This window comes from Procambarus clarkii, chromosome 51 (assembly GCF_040958095.1).
Source record: "Procambarus clarkii isolate CNS0578487 chromosome 51, FALCON_Pclarkii_2.0, whole genome shotgun sequence".
Classification (NCBI taxonomy): Eukaryota; Metazoa; Arthropoda; class Malacostraca; order Decapoda; family Cambaridae; genus Procambarus; species Procambarus clarkii.
This window is the reverse complement of record NC_091200.1, coordinates 32,666,222-32,679,320: the sequence shown is the minus strand read 5'-3', so window position 1 is coordinate 32,679,320 and position 13,099 is coordinate 32,666,222. Positions and strand designations below refer to the sequence as shown.

General features: G+C 44.1%; 1 protein-coding gene across 2 annotated transcripts in view; it reads right to left on the bottom strand.

The window, feature by feature from the left end:
- The window catches only part of LOC138351863 (methyltransferase-like protein 27), a 402,846-nt gene extending 390,559 nt beyond the window's left edge, over positions 1 to 12,287 (bottom strand). Inside the window, exons 1-2 of one of the 2 annotated variants that reach the window (XM_069303868.1) lie at positions 12,149 to 12,287; positions 11,799 to 11,899 (exon numbers count right to left, since the gene is read on the bottom strand). The gene's annotated coding sequence lies outside the window, so the exon portion shown is untranslated. The remainder of the gene's footprint in view (positions 1 to 11,798; positions 11,900 to 12,148) is intronic. The other variant, XM_069303869.1, reaches the window with a different exon arrangement.
- Positions 12,288 to 13,099: the final 812 nt, after the last annotated feature.

Below are 13,099 nucleotides of genomic sequence, written 5' to 3'. Positions count from 1 at the left end.
GTCAGATAGAGGTTGAGAGGTTGGGGAGGGAGGAGAAGGATAGAGGGGGGTCGGGGGAAGAGGGGCAGATGGAACATGGATAGAGATAGTGGGAGGGAGGTTGTATTAGTCAGGGAAAACTCAGGGGTAGGTGTGGGCATTAGGGCAGAAGGGGGGAAAAGAGAAATGGAGTAAGAGGTGGGTGGGTCCCTCCATCCCCCACGGGAGGTCCATGTGCCCCCCGCCCCCTCGCAAGGGTAGAGGGTCACATGGAAGATGAGGGGATTAGGAGGGGTGAGGGCTGGGCCGTTTTGGGGGGTTGAGGGGATGAGGGCTGGGCGGGTTTTGGGGGTTGAGGGGATGAGGGCTGGTCAGGTTTGGGGGTTGAGGGGATGAGGGCTAGTCGGGTTTTGGGGGTTGAGAGGATGAGGGGGGGGGGGCTTGGAATGTGGGATGATTCAGATGGATTCGAATACAATGGGGTCAGAGGAATCAGGGGAGGTGTTGGGGAGATAAGCAGGGGCAGGGACGGCTGATTTGAGGAGGGAGTAACCTGGAAAGCAGGTGTGGGCTTGTTAGCACAGGGTGGGGCACGGGGTGGGTTAGCACTGGGGTAGGTAACTACGCTCAAATTTGAGGAGATATGTCGAGTACGGCTCACCCTGTGGGCTATCTGCTCATCTTTGGTCATGTATTTGTCAGTATTCACGTTGTAATAGTTTTCGCTACCTCTGAGTAAGTGCTTGTGTTGCAATATGTAATCCACAGCCTCCTTATTAGTGAACTGTACCAGGACAGATCGTTTCTTGTTACAGTTATACGCCCCAATGCGGCGGTGGATTCCCACCTCATTCCCTGCTATCTCGGCTCTGATATCTCTCAAGATCCCCTGTAGCTCAAAATCTTCAATCTCCATCCTATCCTGCCTCGCTGATGCATTGGCTTCAAGTAATCCATGGATTATGATTGACCTCCTCAGTGAAGGGTCATGTTGGTCGCCTTCCCCACTGGTTGACCCCCACCACTCCAACACTCACTACTATTGCCCACTCCCCCTCCACTTTGCCATGCTACCCTTATTCCAGCCAAATTCAGTTGTAAGCCTAGTTATCTCACTTTCCCACGCCACTCTGCTCTTCTTGATTTTTTCTTGAATATAGATGTGTGTGTGTACTCACCTAATTGTACTCACCTTATTGTGCTTGCGGGGGTTGAGCTTTGGCTCTTTGGTCCCGCCTCTCAACCGTCAATCAACTGGTGTACAGATTCCTGAGCCTACTGGGCTCTATCATATCTACATTTCAAACTGTGTATAGAGTCAGCCTCCACCACATCACTTCCTAGTGCATTCCATTTACTAACTACTCTGACACTGAAAAAGTTCTTTCTAATGTCTCTGTGGCTCATTTGGGTACTCAGCTTCCACCTGTGTCCCCTTCTTCGCGTCCCTCCAGTGTTGAATAGTTCATCCTTGTTTACCCGGTCGATTCCCCTAAGGATTTTGTAGGTTGTGATCATGTCCCTCCTTACTCTTCTGTCTTCCAGTGTCGTAAGGTGCATTTCCCGCAGCCTTTCCTCATAACTCATGCCTCTTAGTTCTGGGACTAGTCTAGTAGCATACCTTTGGACTTTTCCCAGCTTCGTCTTGTGCTTGACAAGGTACGGGCTCCATGCTGGGGCAGCATACTCCAGGATTGGTCTTACATATGTGGTGTACAAGATTCTGAATGATTCCTTACACAGGTTCCTGAACGCCGTTCTGATGTTAGCCAGCCTTGCATATGCCGCAGACTTTATTCTCTTTATGTGGGCTTCAGGAGACAGGTTTGGTGTGATATCAACTCCTAGATCTTTCTCTCTGTCTGTTTCATTAAGTACTTCATCTCCTATTCTGTATCCTGTGTCTGGCCTCCTATTTCCACTGCCTAGTTTCATTACTTTGCATTTACTCGAGTTGAACTTCAACAGCCATTTGTTGGACCATTCACTCAATCTATCTAGGTCATCTTGTAACCTCCTACTATCCTCCTCTGTTTGAATCCTCCTCATAATTTTTGCATCGTCGGCAAACATTGAGAGGAACGAATCTATACCCTCTGGGAGATCATTTAAATATACCAAAAACAGTATAGGTTCAAGGACTGACCCCTGCGGGACTCCACTTGTAACGTCTCGCCAATCTGAGACTTCACCCCTCACACAGACTCGTTGTCTCCTGTTGCTTAGGTACTCCTCTATCCACCGGAGTACCTTCCCTTTCACTCCAGCCTGCATCTCCAACTTTCGCACTGGCCTCTTGTGTGGCACTGTATGAAAGGCTTTTTGACAATCCAAAAATATGCAGTCTGCCCACCCTTCTCTTCTTGCCTTATTTTTGTTGCCTGGTCGTAGAATTCAAGTAACCCTGTGAGGCAGGACCTGCCATCCCTGAACCCATGTTGATGCTGTGTTACAAAGTTCCTTCACTCCAGATGCTCCACTAGTTTTTTTCGCACAATCTTCTCCATCAGCTTGCATGGTATGCAGGTTAGGGACACTGGGTGTAGTTCAGTGCCTCCTGTTTATCCCCTTTCTTGTATATCGGGACTACGTTAGCTGCTTTCCAAATATCTGGCAGTTCTCCTGTTGCCAGTGATTTGTTATACACAATGGAGAGTGGTAGGCACAGTTCTTCTGCTCCTTCCTTTAGAACCCAAGGGGAGATTCCATCTGGGCCTATAGCCTTTGTCACATCCATCTCTAGTAAACACTTCCTTACTTCCCCGCTGGTAATCTCAAAGTCTTCCAGTGGTTCCTGGTTAGCTATTCCCTCTCTTACCTCTGGAATTTCTCCTTGCTCTAAGTTGAAGACCTCCTGGAATTTCTTATTCAATTCCTCACACACTTCCTTGTCATTTGTAGTGAATCCTTCCGCCCTTATCCTTAATTTCATAACCTGTTCCTTTACTGTTGTTTTTCTCCTGGTGTGGCTATGCAACAATTTAGGCTGAGTCTTTGCCTTGCTTGCGATGTCATTTTCGTATTGTCTTTCTGCCTCTCTTCTCATCCTGACATATTCATTCCTGGCATTCTGGTATCTTTCTCTACTCTCCAGTGTCCTGTTATTCCTATAGTTTCTCCATGCCCTTTTACTTTGCTGCTTAGCAAGCCTACATCTCTGATTAAACCATGGGTTTCTCATCTTCGTTTCTCTGTTTTCCTTTTGGACTGGGACAAACTGTGTGTGTGTGTGTGTGTGTGTGTGTGTGTGTGTGTGTGTGTGTGTGTGTGTGTGTGTGTGTGTGTGTGTGTGAGTAATTACCTAAATGTAGTTACAGGATGAGAGCTACGCTCGTGGTGTCCCGTCTTCCCAGCACTCTTTGTCATATAACGCTTAGAAACTACTGACGGTCTTGGCCTCCAACACCTTCTCACCTAACTTGTTCCAACCGTCTACCACTCTGTTTGCAAAAGTGAATTTTCTTATATTTCTTCGGCATCTGTGTTTAGGTAGTTTAAATCTATGACCTCTTGTTCTTAAAGATCCAGATCTCAGGAAATCTTCGCTATCGATTTTATCAATTCCTGTTACTATTTTGTATGTAGTGATCATATCACCTCTTTTTCTTATGTCTTCTAGTTTTGGCATATTTAATGTCTCTAACCTCTCCTCGTAGCTCTTGCCCTTCAATTCTGGGAGCCACTTAGTAGCATGTCTTTGCACCTTTTACAGTTTGTTGATGTGCTTCTTTGGATATGGGCACCACACAACCGCTACATATTCTAGCTTTTGCCTAACAAAAGTCGTGAACAATTTCTTTAGTATATCGCCAACCATGTATTTGAAAGCAATTCTGAAGTTAGAAAGCGTGACATAGGCTCCTTGCACAATATTCTTTATGTGGTCCTCAGGTGATAGTTTTCTATCTAGAACCATCCCTAGATCTCTTTCTTTATCAGAATTTTTTAAAGATTTCTCACATAATATATAGGTTGTGTGGGGTCAATGTTCCACATTCCATAACATGGCATTTATTTACATTAAATTCCATTTGCCAAGTGGTGCTCCATATATTTATTTTGTCCAGATCATCTCGAAGGGCATGACAATCATCTTAATTTCTTATCCTTCCTATTTTCTTAGCATCATCAGCAAACATGTTCATATAATTCTGTATACCAACTGGTAGATCATTTATGTAGACAATAAACATCACTGGTGCAAGAACTGAACCCTGTGGTACTCCACTTGTGACATTTCTCCAGTCCGATACATTACCTCTGATCACTGCCCTCATTTTTCTATCGGTCAGAAAATTTGTCAGCCATGTTAGAAGCTTACCTGTCACCCCCCTCCAATATTTACCAGTTTCCAGAACAACCTCTTATGTGGAACTCTGTCAAAAGCATTTTTTAGATCCAGATAGATGCAGTCAACCCACCCGTCTCTTTCCTGTAATATCTCGGTTGCTCGATCATAGAAACTGAGTAAATTCGATACACAGGATCTTCCAGATCGAAAACCATACTGTCTGTCTGATATTATATCATTTCTCTTCAGGTGATTTACCCATTTAGTTTTTATTATTTTTTCCAATATTTTGACTATTACACTTGTCAATGATACAGGTTTATAATTAAGGGGGTCTTCCCTGCTTCCACTTTTGTAGATTGGAACTATGTTAGCCTTTTTGCACACATCAGCTAAAACTCCTGTAAACAGGGATGCCTGAAAAATCAGTTGAAGTGGAATGCTGAGCTCAGGTGCACATTCTCTCAGAACCCATGGTGAAACTCCATCTGGACCAACTGCTGTGTTCTTGCTGAGCTCCTTTAGCATTTTTTCCACTTCGTCTCTAGACACCTCTATGTGCTCTATGTTGTTCTCTGGAATTCTTATTGTGTCTGGTTCCCTGAAGATTTAATTTTGTACAAACACACTTTGGAACTTTTCGTTTAATGTTTCACACATTTCCTTTTCATTTTCCGTGAATCTATTTCCCATTTTCATCCTCTGAATATTATCCTTTACCTGCAATTTGTTGTTTATGAATTTATAAAATAGACCTGGTTCTGTTTTACATTTTTCTGCAATCCCTTTTTCAAAATTTCTTTCTGCCTCTCTCCTCACTGCCGTGTAGTTGTCTCTCACATCTTTGTATCGCTGGTATGTTTGGGGGTTTGGCCTCTTCCTGTATTGATTCCATTTTTGTGTCTTTTGGTCTCTGGCCCTCTCCCAATTTCTGTTGAACCAATCCTGTTTCTTAGTTCTGCATCTCTGTTTTGGTATAAATTCATTCACTTCCTTGCCTAGCAACAAGTCTGTCCAATTATACTCACTAAATTTTTTCTAAGGTTGCCATAATGTCCTCTCCAAAAGCCAGGCTTTTCAATTGCATCAACCTTCTTATTTTCTTCCAGATTATAACGCATTGCATACTTTATTCCCAAAAAGACATGGTCACTTTTACCCAAGGGAGGAATGCACTGAATATCAAATATTTCTTCCTCCTTCCTGGTAAATATCAAACATAGCATGGAGGGAACGTCCCCTTCCCTCATCCTCGTAGCTTGTTTAACATGTTGATACAAGAATGTTTCCAGGATTAGGTCTACAAATTTACAGGTCCAAAAATCTTCTGTTTTAGCTTCATATGCTTCCCAATCTATGGATTTCAAGTTGAAGACGCCGACTATCAACAGTCGTGATCATATCAACAGATATGATCTATAGTCATAGCGAGATCTGCACTCGCTATGATCTCTCTCATTATAGTTATAAGACCTTCTGGTTTACTATCTAGCTCCTAATTTGACCATGTGCTGCTTGGCGGTGGACTATATGCATTTATGATCATTAGTTTGTCATCCTCATGGCAGATCTCTAGTGCTATTATGTCAACTTGTGGATTGGCAGTCATTATTTCGTTCACCTTTAGGTGTTCTTTCACGAGCACAGCAACGCCACTGCCTTTCCTAATTTTTCCGTCCCGTTTCCAAATTGAGTAGCTCCTTGGGAATATGACCTCATTTAAAATAACATCTTCAAGTTTTGTCTCCTTGAGTGCAACAATGTCTGGTGTCTGCAGCTGTATTACATCACTTAACTTCAGTATCTTCGATCTTACTCCATCTATGTTGGTGTATGCAATCTTGAGGAACTTGTTCCCCCTCTTCTTATTTTTCACTCCCCCTCTCTCTAATGATTTTGTTGGTTTGCCTTTATGTACCACTTTACTGGCCTACCTACCCCTATCACTTTGTAGAAAAAAGAATTGATTTCTTCTTCATTCCTGCTCTCATTTAAACGTTTTGCCTCGGCGAGGTTCAGTTTCAGCTTCTCCCTATCTTCTTTTGAAAGATCTTGTCTTAATGACCACACTTTCCCATCCTCATCACTTTGTAATTTTCTAACATTCCTTAGTACTTCCATCTGTTTGGCACAATTTTGGGTGATCCTCAGAGGTCGATCTTTTACACACACACACCTCTCCTCCCCCCCTCCCCTTCTACTTTCTTCTCACTTCAGTGGAAGGGTCGGATCGCCCCCACCCACCCATTTATCTCTCCCTTTATCACTCCCTTTCTCTCTCTCTCTCTTTCTCTCTCTCTTCCTCTCTCTCTCTCTCTCCCTCCCCCATCCCGCTCTGCCCTCCTGACAAATCGTATGACGGCACAACTATAGGAACAGGGGCAAGCATGGCATCCAGAGGTACCAGGGGAACAGGGAAGAGCCAAGATGACGAAATGAAGGAAATGTTCGCCCAGTTTCTGGAGGACATCAAGAGTGAGATGCAAGAAATGATGCAGGAAATGAAGAACGAAATAAGCAACCTGAAAAGAGAGCTGACAGCAGCAAAGACGGAGATTAGAGCCCTCAAAGAGAATGGTATCGAGACTGAGAATCAAAAAACCATCCAGGGAGAAGGTGGTAATAGTTTTTTGGATGAGAATGCCACAATAAAAGCAACATTTGGGAAATACTAAAAAAAAAAACTCTGAAGTAATGACTGCAGTGATGGAGGTGGCCATGAAAGCAGCCACCTCACAGGAGGTGGCACGCTCCACTAGCCAAGTGCTGGAAAGGAACAGATCAGTGGTTGCTGTGGGTATTAAAGAGCAGGAAGGCTCTAATAGGACAGAGTGGAATGACAAGGAAAAAGCAGCAGTGAATGAAGTACTAAAGGCACTAGACATGGAAGAGGCTGAGCATAGCATTGAGAAGGTTTTCAGGCTAGGTTGGTACAACAAAGACCGAGACCGAATGATAAAGATAGTGTTTGCAAACGAGAGCACAAAGGAGAAGATCCTATCAAGGAAGAGCTCCCTGAAAAACGTGGGAAAATTAAAAAATGTATTCCTCCAGAGAGACATGACAAGGGAGGAGAGAGCTGTGGCGGTAGAAGCAAGGAAGAGGCACAGGGCGAGAGGGGAAAACCAGGAAGTTACAGCTCCCAACATAACACCCCCAGAGGCGAGGGGGGAACCCACAACCAGCTACCCAGTAACACCAGAAGGTAGGACAACCTCGCTACCCTCCTCTGCATAGAAAACCCCCCCTACCCCAAACCCTCCCTGCCCCCACTCAAATGTTCAGCCAAATCTCCCTCCCCCACACCCAATCCCCACCCTTCTACCCCTCCCCTCCTCCCAAGTCCTCCCTTCCCCCCTTTCCTTCCCGTCCTCCCTCCCCTTTCACCGCATACCCTCCCTGTCCCTTCCCCTTCACTGGATCCCCCGCCCCTCATCCCAGTATCCTCTGAGACCCTGTTATCCGCCTCACAGGTCCTCACACCCATGGAACAGCCTCCCCCACCAGCAGAACACTCACCAAGGAGGCGATTTGAGAAGGGACAGAAGAAAGTGAGTCTCAAAGCGATGTACACTAACATAGATGGAATTACAAATAAAGCAAATGAGCTTGGAGAATGGGTACTAGAGGAAAACCCAGACATAATAGCCCTCACAAAAACAAAGCTCACGAAAACGATAACAAACGCAGTGTTCCCACAGGACTATTATGTTATGAGGAAAGAGAGGGAAGGAAGAGGTGGGGGTGGTGTAGCTCTGCTGGTAAGAAAAGGCTGGGATTTTGAGGAGATGAATATTCAGGGCTGTGAAGGTTTCAGTGACTACATAGAAGGTACTGTAACAAATGGAGGGAAAAAATTATAGTCGTAGTCATATATAATCCACCACCAAATGACAGAAGACCTAGACAGGAATATGATAGAAACAACATGGCCACCATTAACATAATAGAAAGAGCAGCTTCTGTTGCAAGCAGGAATGGATCTGGACTACTAATTATGAGACTTCAACAATGGGAAGATAGATTGGAAGAACAGAGACCCGCATGGAGGACCAGAAACATGGAGAGCTAAGCTGCTGGACGTGGCAACAAGAAACTTTCTAAGCCAGCGCATCAAAGAACCAACAAGAATGAGAGGAGAAGATGAACCAGCAATGCTTGATTTGATATTTACCCTAAATGAGTGGGATATAAGGGAAGTTAAAATGGAAGCGCCCTTGGAATGAGTGACCACAGTGTATTGAACTTTGAGTACCTGGTAGAGCTAGGACTTATCTCCCCCAAAAAAGAACTAGGAATCAAAAGGCTGGCATACCGAAAGGGGAATTATGAACAGATGAGAAGTTTCCTAAGTGAAATACCTTGGCACAGACCTCAGAGATAAGTCTGTACAGGGTATGATGGACTATGTTACCCAAAAGTGTCAGGAGGCAGTAAACAGGTTCATCCCGGCCGAAAGGAAAAAATCCGAGAAGCAACAGAAGAATCCATGGTATAATAGGGCATGTATGGAAGCGAAGAAACTGAACAAATGAGCGTGGAGGAACTTCCTGAATAACAGAACACCAGAAAGCAGAAAGAGATACCAGAGAACCAGAAATGAGTATGTCTGGGTGAGAAGAGAAGCAGAGAAAAGTTTTGAAAATGATATAGCAAACAAAGCCAAGACCGAACCAAAGCTACTCCACAGTCACATCAGAAGGAAAACAACAGTAAAAGAACAGGTATTGAAACCTCGAACAGGCGAGGACAGGTATACAGAGAATGACAGAGAGGTGTGTGAACAACTCAACAAGAGGTTTCAGGAGGTCTTCACAATAGAACAAGGTGAGGTCACTGTGCTAGGAGAAAGGGAGGTAAACCAGGCGGCCTTGGAAGAGTTCGAAATTACGAGAGAGGAGGTGAAGAGACACCTGCTGGATCTGGATGTTAGAAAGGCTGTTGGTCCAGATGGGATCTCACCATGGATACTGAAAGAGTGTGCAGAGGCAATTTGCTTGCCACTATCCATAGTGTATAGTAAGTCACTGGAGACGGGAAACCTACCAGAAATATGGAAGACGGCGAATGTGGTCCCAATATACAAAAAGGGCGACAGGCAAGAGGCACTGAACTACAGGCCAGTGTCCTTGACTTGTATACCATGCAAGGTGATGGAGAAGATCGTGCGAAAAACTTGGTAACACATCTGGAGAGAAGGGACTTCGTGACAAATCGCCAAAATGGGTTCAGGGAGGGTAAATCTTGCCCTACAGGCTTGATAGAATTCTACGATCAGGTGACAAAGATTAAGATTATCTACCCTATCAAAGATTATCTACCCTATCTACCCTATAGAAAGAGAGGGCTGGGCGGACTGCATTTTCTTGGATTGTCAGAAAGCCTTTGACGCAGTACCGCATAAAATGCTGGTACATAAGCTGGAGAGACAGGCAGGTGTAGCTGGTAAGGTGCTCCAGTGGATAAGGGAGTATCTAAGCAATAGGAAGCAGAGAGTTACGGTGAGGGGTGAGACCTCCGATTGGCGTGAAGTTACCAGTGGAGTCCCACAGGGCTCTGTACTCTGTCCTATCTTGTTTCTGATATATGTAAATGATCTCCCGGAGGGTATCGATTCATTTCTCTCAATGTTTGCGGACGATGCTAAAATTATGAGAAGGATTAAAACAGAAGAGGACTGTTTGAGGCTTCAAGAAGACCTAGACAAGCTGAAGGAATGGTCGAACAAATGGTTGTTAGAGTTTAACCCAACCAAATGTAGTGTAATGAAGATAGGTGTAGGGAGCAGGAGGCCAGATACAAGGTATCATCTGGGAGAGGAAATTCTTCAGGAGTCAGAGAAGGAAAAAAGACTTGGGGGTTGATATCACGCCAGACCTGTCTCCTGCAGCACATATCAAGCGGATAACATCAGTGGCATATGCCAGGCTGGCCAACATACGAACGGCATTCAGAAACTTGTTTAAAGAATCATTCAGAACTTTGTATACCACATATGTCAGGCCAATCCTAGAGTATGCAGCCCCAGCATGGAATCCATATCTCGTCTAGGATAAGACTAAACTGGAAAAGGTTCAAAGGTTTGCCACCAGACTAGTACCCGAGCTGAGAGGTATGAGCTACTAGGAGAGACTACGGGAATTAAACCTCACTTCGCTGGAAGACAGAAGAGTTAGGGGGGACATGATCACCACATTCAAGATTCTGAAGGGAATTGATAGGGTAGATAAAGACAGGCTATTTAACAAAAGGGGAACACGCACAAGGGGACACAGGTGGAAACTGAGTGCCCAAATGAGCCACAGAGATATTAGAAAGAACTTTTTTAGTGTCAGAGTGGTTGACAAATGGAATGCATTAGGAAGTGATGTGGTGGAGGCTGACTCCATACACAGTTTCAAATGTAGATATGATAGAGCCCGCACACAACTTGGTGAGTACAACTAGGTGAGTACACCTCAAAGGTGTGTGTGTGTATGTGTGTGTTTGTGTGCTCACTTAATTGTATTCACCTTATTGTGCTTGCGAGAGTTGAGCTTTGGCTCTTTGGTCCCGCCTCTCAACTGTCAATCAACAGGTGTACAGATTCCTGAGCCTACTGGGCTCTATCCTATCTACATTTGAAACTGTGTATTGAGTCAGCCTCCACCACATCACTTCCTAGTGCATTCCATTTATTAACTACTCTGACACTGAAAAAATTCTTTCTAACGTCTCTGTTGCTCATCTGGGTACTAAGTTTCCACCTGTGTCCCTTGTTCGTGTCCCACCCGTGCTGAAGAGTTTATCTTTGTCCACCCTGTCAATTCCCATGAGAATTTTGTAGGTGGGTATCATGTCTCTCCTTACTCTTTTGTTTTCCAGGGATGTGAGGTTCAGCTCCTTTAGCCTTTCCTCGTAGCTCATTCCTCTCAGTTCCGGGACGAGCCTGGTGGCATACCGCTGAATCTTCTCTAACATTGTCTTTTGTTAAATAGGTATGGACTCCAGGCTGGAGCTGCATACTCCAGGATTGGTCTCACATAAGTGGTATACAGGGTCCTGAACGATTTCTAACACAAGTTTCTAAAGGCAGTTCTTATGTTGGCCAGTCTAGCATATGCCGCTGATGATATTCTTTTGATAGGGGTCTCTGGGGACAGATTCGGTGTGATATCAATCCTCAGATCTTTCTCTCTATTTGAATCTTGCAGGATTTCACTTCCCAGATGATACCTTGTGTTCAGCCTCCTGCTCCCTTCGCCAAATTTCATTACCTTACGCTTCCCCGACCAGGCGACAAAAAATAAGCAAGAAAGAAAAGAGTGGGCAGACAGCATTTGCTTAGACTGTCAGAAAACCTTTGACACAGTACTCCATAGAAGGTTGCTACAAAAGTAGGAGAAACAGACATGCATAAAAGGTAAGGTTCTCCAGTGGATAAGGGAGTATCTAAGCAACAGGAAACAGCGAGTAACTGAGAGGGTATCAATATGTAAGTGTGGTACGTGAGTATTAGGCCTTCAATTAGATGATCTTTGTTGTTTACCTTTATTGTAATTCTTTGAAGCTGCGTTCCCAGAGACGCAAATTCTTTAAGTGCCTGTATTTCTTCTCCCTTTTTTACTTCTCGCCTCCTCCCAGCTCTTCCTGCAGTATAGAACAAACTCCCACTAGTTCATCCATGCTTTTCCAAAGTTCTACTATGCTAACTGCTCTCCGTAGCTACTCATTTTGCGTTTCTTAAATGCCATAAATCTTGTCCATATGGTTAGGCTTATACCCTTCCATCGTTCTATATCGATCATATCCTTCACTCTTTGCTATCCCTATGAAATCCTAGGAAAATTGCAGGTAGTCTAGCTGAGAATGGCTTGCATTAATTGCATAACAACTCACCCTTCAGATGACACTTATATACGCAGTGGTAGTTCCTGGTCAGTGCCGCTGTACGGGCAAGTGATGAGATGGTTGGTGTGGAAGCTGGTGAAGCTGGTGGTAGTTGTGTCTAGTCTTCTCGACGGTCCCTTTCCTACTGGTCTCTTCACAGTGCGTTACAACCAGGGCGCAGTGCCAATATTATTGGTGCCGGAGCTCTGGTGGGCCTGACAAAAGACTGTCATTTCCTATCTTGTTTCTATATATGTCACACGTCTTAAACCCTTCGAAGTGAAGAGCGTTACATCACTCAGGTGTTGTCTAAACACCTGAACAGTGATACAAGTTAGACTTCAAAGCACCATTACTTTCTGAATTGCACATGGTCCCAGTTTGAACATTTGAACTAGAAACAGTTGTAACACAACTTTTGCTACTTTCACTGTTATCATTATCAGTCTCGAGTACGTTATTCTTCTTACACTCCTCATTTTGTTTACGAAAGAAGGAAGTCAACATTGTTTGCATAGAAGCCATGATGGTATTGTCTGTGAGAAAAAAATGCTTCTGCATTAGAGATAAATCCAGGGACCACAATCCACTGCTTTACTAATGCCACTGAAATACAGAAGCAGAGTTGCCAACTCATTATTTCACACGACGCTTGAATCAGCTCAAAAAGCACTAAATAATGTAAAGTTATGTGTAGCAGTTTTGTCGTTTTACTGCGTAGTATTTAATACTAAAATATTCTATTGTATGATAAAGAATACCTGTCATATGAACTACTGCTAAAGCCATGAACATTACCGCTGAATATTGGTATCCAAAGTGGTAGGTTGGCACCCTTGTCTCATACTGTTTGTCTGGCATAAATGGACAGGAAGCGTTCAAAGTATTATGTGTCCACATTCCTACCACTACAGTTATCCCTCTTTACTGTTTATATATATATATAAATTTAAATATTTA